The sequence below is a fragment of the Suricata suricatta genome, chromosome 4 (assembly GCF_006229205.1).
Source record: "Suricata suricatta isolate VVHF042 chromosome 4, meerkat_22Aug2017_6uvM2_HiC, whole genome shotgun sequence".
NCBI lineage: Eukaryota > Metazoa > Chordata > Mammalia > Carnivora > Herpestidae > Suricata > Suricata suricatta.
The window spans coordinates 10,374,198-10,381,052 of record NC_043703.1 but is presented as its reverse complement, the minus strand read 5'-3'; the positions used below and the strand labels follow the sequence as shown (position 1 = coordinate 10,381,052).

At 41.3% G+C, this 6,855-nt stretch overlaps 1 protein-coding gene across 1 annotated transcript in view; it reads right to left on the bottom strand.

Moving 5' to 3' along the window:
- Positions 1 to 6,855, bottom strand: part of TMTC4 (transmembrane O-mannosyltransferase targeting cadherins 4) — a 54,186-nt gene that overhangs the window by 37,436 nt on the left and 9,895 nt on the right. The gene's annotated exons all lie outside the window — the stretch shown is intronic.

Here is a 6,855-nt window from a genome sequence, read left to right as displayed (position 1 = left end):
TACACACACACATTTTATATACATAAGATACTATATGTATTATATATATACACTATAAAATATATAGTATATACATGCTATAATACTATGTAGTATTATATATTATATGCACACTGTATACTACATACTATGATATTTTACTATATACTATGTAATACCATTATACAGTATAGCATATTACTCTATAGTATATAATACTATAAAATACTATAAAGTATATAGTATATGTAAAATATATACTGTGTGTATATATATATACACATACACAGTCTAAATAAAATGGAATTACTTGGATGTAAAAAAGAAAAAATCCTTCCATTTGCAACATGTTTGGACATTGAGGGCAGTGTGCTAAGTAAAATCAGTCAGAGAAAACAAATATGGCATGATCTCACCTATGTGTAGAATTAAAAAACAAGCTCCCACATAGAAGAACTGGTGGTTGCCAGAGGACGGTAGAGGTAGGCAAAGTGGATCAAAGTGGCCAAAAGGTAAAAATGTCCCGGTGTAAGTCCTGAGGATGTAACGTTAACAAGACAATAATGCAAATTTAAAAGTTGCTAAGAGAATAGATCTTAAAAGTTCTCATCATAAGAAAAAAAAGTTGTAACTATATATAGTGATGAATGGGGCACCTGGGGGGCTCAGTTGGTTGAGCGTCCAACTCTTGATCTCAACTGGGTCATGATCTTGCAGTCTGTGAGTTCAAGCCCTGTGTTGGACTCTGTGCTGACAGTGTAGAGCCTGCTTGGGAGTCTCCCTCTCCTTCTCTCTCTCTGCCCTTCCCCTGCTCTCAATCTTTCTCCCTCTCTCTCTCAAAAGTAAATAAGTAAACATTAAAAAAAATATGATGGTGGATGCTCACTACACTTATTGTGGTGACCATTTCACAATATACACAAATATAGAGTCATTATTTAGTACACCTAAAACTAATAAAATGTTATATGTCAATTATATCTCACTTAAAAAATTTTAAAAAAAGATGCACATTTCAAAGAAAATAAAGAAATTAAGAATACAAAGGTCATAGTCATCAATTCTGTATAAATACACTATGTCAAGAAGTGAATACTTGTTGAGAGCCCACTGTGAGGTATGGCAAAAGTTAACAAGGACGTATGGAAAACTAGAACATTTCACCCCTTGAGCATTCTGAATACCAAAAGCTTCATTTAAATGAAAATATACTGGACCGTGAGCCCTTTGAGGCATTGACTGTGTCTTTCTAGTTTTTGTATCCCCAATACAGGACACAGGGCCTGGTACACAGAGTTTGGTTAATTATTGGTGAAAGAATGAATGAAAAAATTGATAAGCCTGTATACTATTTTAGAACAGAATCAGAAAAAGTCTTATCATGGATGCTTGACCAGAATCAACTTTGCATATGGGGTTCTTACTGCTTCTTCTTTATGACGGTATTCTTAGTTTATGAAAGTCTTGCTCCTCTTTATTTACTTAATTTTAATTGAGAGAGAGAGTCTTAAGTAGGCACTACACTCAGCACAGAGCCTGACTCAGGGCTTGATCCCATGACCCTGGGATCATGAACTGAGCCAAAATCAAGAGTTGGATGCCCAATCAACAGAGCCATCCGGGCGCCCCTGAAAGTTTTGCTCTTCCTTAAAAAGGCTCTTAGCCACCATAGGTATGAAGTTGAACAATACCATGATGTGTAAGGATTATTCTAGAGAGTTCTCTACAAACAATGTAGATTCTATGCTTAGTATATTTAAAAAGGAGTATAAAAAATATGAAATGGAGAAAAGTGGCCGAAAACATAGTGCCTCTATCAACTAAGACTAGGAAAGACTCCACCAGAGTTGGTGAGGATACGGAGACAAAGGGGGATTTGGGAGTGGGGAGGGGGAGGTGCCTGGCAGAGCTTAGGGGGCTGCATGATGTAGATGGAGCAAGTGGGGGACAGGGCTGGGCACCGCTTGCCAGCTCACCAGGGCCTGCCCTGCTCTACTTGCTCCTGAGACTACAGCAGGTGCAGCTCAGGGTGCAGAGCCTTGTGGGAGGCATCAGACATGGTTTTAGACATGGGGCTTCCCCCAGGGAAGCTAGTAACTGAGTGGAAGTCTTCTCTTCGAATCCAGCTTGCTCTGTGCCTCCAGACCCACAAGGAACTTGGGAGGCAGAATTCAATCATTCCATCCATACTCTGTGATGTGAAAACAACGAGTAGGACCTGAAAATAGCAGTGAAAACCAACGCAAAACAACAGACAGTACAGCTTGAGAGATGGGTGTTTTCAACCACCTACTTTAAACTCCCAAGGGGGAAAAAAATGACTATGATCTGTAACTCAAAGCCAACGTGGGCAGGTGGATAAGTCAGAGGACAGAAAGGACACAAAAGACCACAGCCAAGAATAACTTGCAGGGTCAAGTCACGGAGGCTGGATGCATGGAGAGGGGCAACCTCACCGTTTTATATCTTCCAATGACTAAATAAGCTGACGGAGACTGTGAAATGCCATTCATTCCAGTCTGGAAGCAGGGTCACAGGCCTCATTTTCATTTACCCTCGACTTTTCCTGAAGGGGGTTCAAGTGAACAGGAAAACAGATCCTGGGAAGGTGGGGTGGCCTGCAGACATGTGGTCAACAGAAAACCTTCTTCCTAATTGACCCATCTGTCTTCTGCTCTAAGGAACTTCAACCTAATGAAAATCTGTTCAGATTCTTAAAAGGCTCTCCGCAGAAGCCACATCTACCACTGCTATCTGTGTGCAGGCATCAAATATTTCCAGGTTAACTTTCTAGAAAACACTTACACATGTGAAATTAAAGCCCTAACAATCTCTTTCCATTTTTAAAGCAAACCTAATAAATGTCAAGAGAATGCTACTGGACCAAAAAGGGAAGGTCATGCTGCTACTCCAGTTAACACGGTTCCATCAAGACTGGAATACGTGCACTTCACCAATGTCTCACAAACCAATGTATTAGTTGAAAAGCCGTCACTCATTAAGGCGTTTTTACTTTTGGTATTAGTTTCCAAAGGTTTTATTACAAATGTATTTTCTGTAGAGATGGCTCTTGGAGATAATTTTGTAATTTACAAATGAATTTAACATGGATGCATAGGTCAGAATATGTACCTTTGTGAAATGAAAAGGGGGAAAGGTCAATACTAAAGGAACCGGGGAAAGAACATAAGATGCCTTTAGTTCTTCACCATTCTCTTCACCACACTAAAGGAGGCTAATAAATGTATCAGTTCACACTTGGTAGAAGAACTTCTAGTCTCCTGATGGGTTTTCGTTATTCCATCTGAGTAATCTTTAGAAGTAGTGAGAGGTTTCATTCTATCTACTAAATTACGTGTCCCACATGTTAAAATCTATCAACATTTAGTATTTTCTTCAAAAAACACTTCTGATGTCTTTGATATGCAATCACGATAGGGGATAGAGTCTTTAAGGGAGGGATGTGTTAAATTAATAAAATGATTGATTCTTCATTACAACTTTAGAGTTGTCTTTGAGAAAGGCCAGCAGATTAAATTTTTAATTTTCTTTAGGAGAAATATGATGGATAAGTCATCCTCCGTAATTGCAAATGCAGATTTACTTGGCAACTTAAGAACATAAAGTACCACTGTCTAAAATGAGCATAAGAGGGAGTATAAAATGGACCCCCTCCCCCACGCCCCCTCCCCCATTCTGACTGGGTCTTATGGAAAAGTCACAAGATGGTAATCAATGAGGCTGGCCAGGAGCACTCTCTCATCCCTCCTGCTCCTTCTACCAGCTCCGTGGGGCCACGAGTGTCTTAAGAGTTTTATAATCATCACAGGGGGGAGATCCTGACCCCATGAAGAGCTGGACATGACTTAGTGCTAAGTTAACTTTCATTCTCAGGAAGAAGTTACCACCAGTATTCTCTGTACTTGAAGCTGTTCTATTCTGCTGTCCCTAACCTCTCTGCTCTCTCAGAAATATGGCGAGTCACAAGAAAACTGGTGGTTTTATCTCCGGAGGATAAAATAATGGTAACAACAGGGGGTCAGGGTAGCTGGGGCCACTGGGGTCACCCTTCCGCTGTGTCTCAGCGGAGCTGCAGGTGGAGAGAACTGACGCTCCAAGACCCACTGTGCCCCGTGTCAGCCTGTGCAGGATGGGCTGAGGGAGGGGCAGCGAGTGAAAAATCTCACAGGCCCTCTCCAGTCCACCCTTGGAAACTACGGGAAGTTTCTATATGGATGTTCTAGGTACGATGCCTAGAACATCAAAACAACACAGCTTGTGCTAGAAGAGTTTATAACCCTGCCTAAATCATTTTGTAGAGAAAAAATAAGGGTTAAAAGAAATCTGTTGTTCTTTTTTTGAAAAAGTCTATTGGGTACACCAATGTTCAAAGCACTACTCCCAGTAGCCAACAGGTAGAAACAACCCAAATGCCCACTGGCAGATAAATAAATCATGGTATATACATACAATGGAATTAATCACCTTGAAAGAAATTCTGACACTTGCTACCACACAGATGACCCCTGAGGGTGTTATGCTCAGTGAAATAAGCCAGACACAAAAGGACAAATACTGCACGAATCCACTAGGTACTATGAGGTACCTAGAACACTCAAACTCTTGAACAGAAAGTAGGATGGTGGTCTCCAGGGCCTAGGCAAGGGGGAGCAGGGAGTTGCTGTTTAATGGGTACAGAGTTTCAGTTTTGCAAGATGAAAATATTCTGGAGATGGACAGTGGTGATGGCTGAACAATATATTTAACGCACTGAACTGGTACATTTATAAATGGTTAAAATGTTCAATTTGATGTTATGTTTATCTTATCACAATAAAAATAAGGGGGAAAGTCTACTGGGATTTAAAAAATATAACTCAGTCTTGCTTACTACTAATATATAACCTAGCTTCGGTAGGGAACTCCCACTAATACCTAGGACATTAAAAATCACAAGAATCTGGTCTCGGGGCTGTTTTCACCTTAGGACAGTATGGCTTGAAAGGCAAGCTGTGTTAGGAACTCTTTCGGAATCCCGCGAGTACAGGTTGCGGTGAGGTAGGCCCACTGGCGCTGCGGGGATGGGCGGCACTTGGGAGTTACAGGCAGGAGAAAAGAAGGAGATGCTGTTCAGTCTTCTAAATGGGTGTCTTCCAAACCTACAGAGACCTTGGGCGAGGCAGAACCTCAGGCCTCAGGGACAGCCCCACATCATTAACTATCCAGTTGTTTCATGTAATGTTGGAAGGAAAAAAAGCATCCTTAGAAAAAGATCATCTGGATGTCTGAGATAAACACAATGCTTTAGATTAAAAAAGCATGTCACTAAAATCTGCTGGTGCTTAATCTGGTGACTCACCTGGCCTTTTAAAACAACTATTAAAAAAAAAAAAAACACCACTAAAAAACATCCAAAGTGGAGGTATGGCAATAGGGAGCCTTACGTCCCCCTACTTAGCTTAAACAATGACCGACTTCTGGCCAATCTGGCCGCATGCTTCCTGCCTCCCCTCAGATGAGTCTGAAGCATTTCGCAGACATCATACCATTTCATCCATAAATATTTCACCGTGTGTCTCTAAAACTACTGTTATCAAAACATACCTGTGATGCCATTATCATGCCTAATAATTTAACAATTTGTTGACAGAACTGAATATACCTCCCGGCTATTTCTTTTTAAGTTTATTTATTAATTTAAGTAATCTCCACACCCAATGTGGGGCTCGAACTCACGTCCCTGAGATCAAGAGATCAAGGGTGGCACCTGCTTGGGATTCTCTCTCCTCCCTCTGCCTCTATCCTGTTTCTGCTCTTTCTCTCTCAAAATAAATAAACTTAAAACCAAAACAAGAGAATGACCATGGGCTAGCAAAGACCATCTTTTCACTACTTGGATAGAACTTTTAGCTCATGAGTTTAGCAGGAGAAGCAGTTTTTGAGGATGGTGAGACCTTCAGGCTAAATGCTGAAGACAAGTTTAAGATCTGTAAAATGTGATTTTTTTTAAACTTTCTTTTGTAATATTTGTGGTTGGGAGGTGTTGTGAAAATTTAATTATGGAGGAAAAAAAGAAACTACCATTTTTGAAATGATCAAAAACAACTGTAAAAAATCATTCTTAAAATTTGCCTGAACACACGGTCATTAAATTAGGTAGCAATGGCTCAATGTGTATTTCAAAAAAAACACCCAAATCATTCTTAGCTTGCAGGTCACCTGAGAAGAGCTAACAGGTTGGATCTGGCCCATGGGAACCCCCCCTCTGCACCTGCCCGCCGTTTACCAGCCCCGAGATTTCCATATCACCAGCCTCAGCAGACGCAACATTCTGAATAAGCAGTCTACTCTTCTTTATCAATAAGAGATTAACTTACAGGAGACACCAAGGAACCAGCATTAGTATATGACAATAACAGGAAAGTCTCGGCAGCCCTGGACCACACCTGTGTCTTGAGAAACTCTGGAAAAACCTCAAGGAGGCCAAGGAACTGAGGAAATTCCAGAAGAAATCATCCCTGGTGTCTTCTCTCTCTCCCCATCCCCCCAGATATTAATCACTGATTGTGATACATCAGGAGAGTTGTACAGTCCACAAACTTCTAACTTCTTCAGATACAGAAACTGGACGTGCAGCTGCTGCTGAAGCTGGCAGGGGTGACTGCTGCATAAGCCAAGTTCATCACATCCAGTGTCTACGATCAAGCAATCTGGAAGGTAAGACTTGACTTGGGGATGACTGGAGTCCACTAAATAAATGAGCAGAGCCATTCGGGGATTCTGCTGCCTCTCAGTAAGCACACCTGGTACGCGGCCCCAAGCTGTTCCTCCACGCCCCCCACCCCGACACACACCCCCAACGAGGTGTCCCCACCC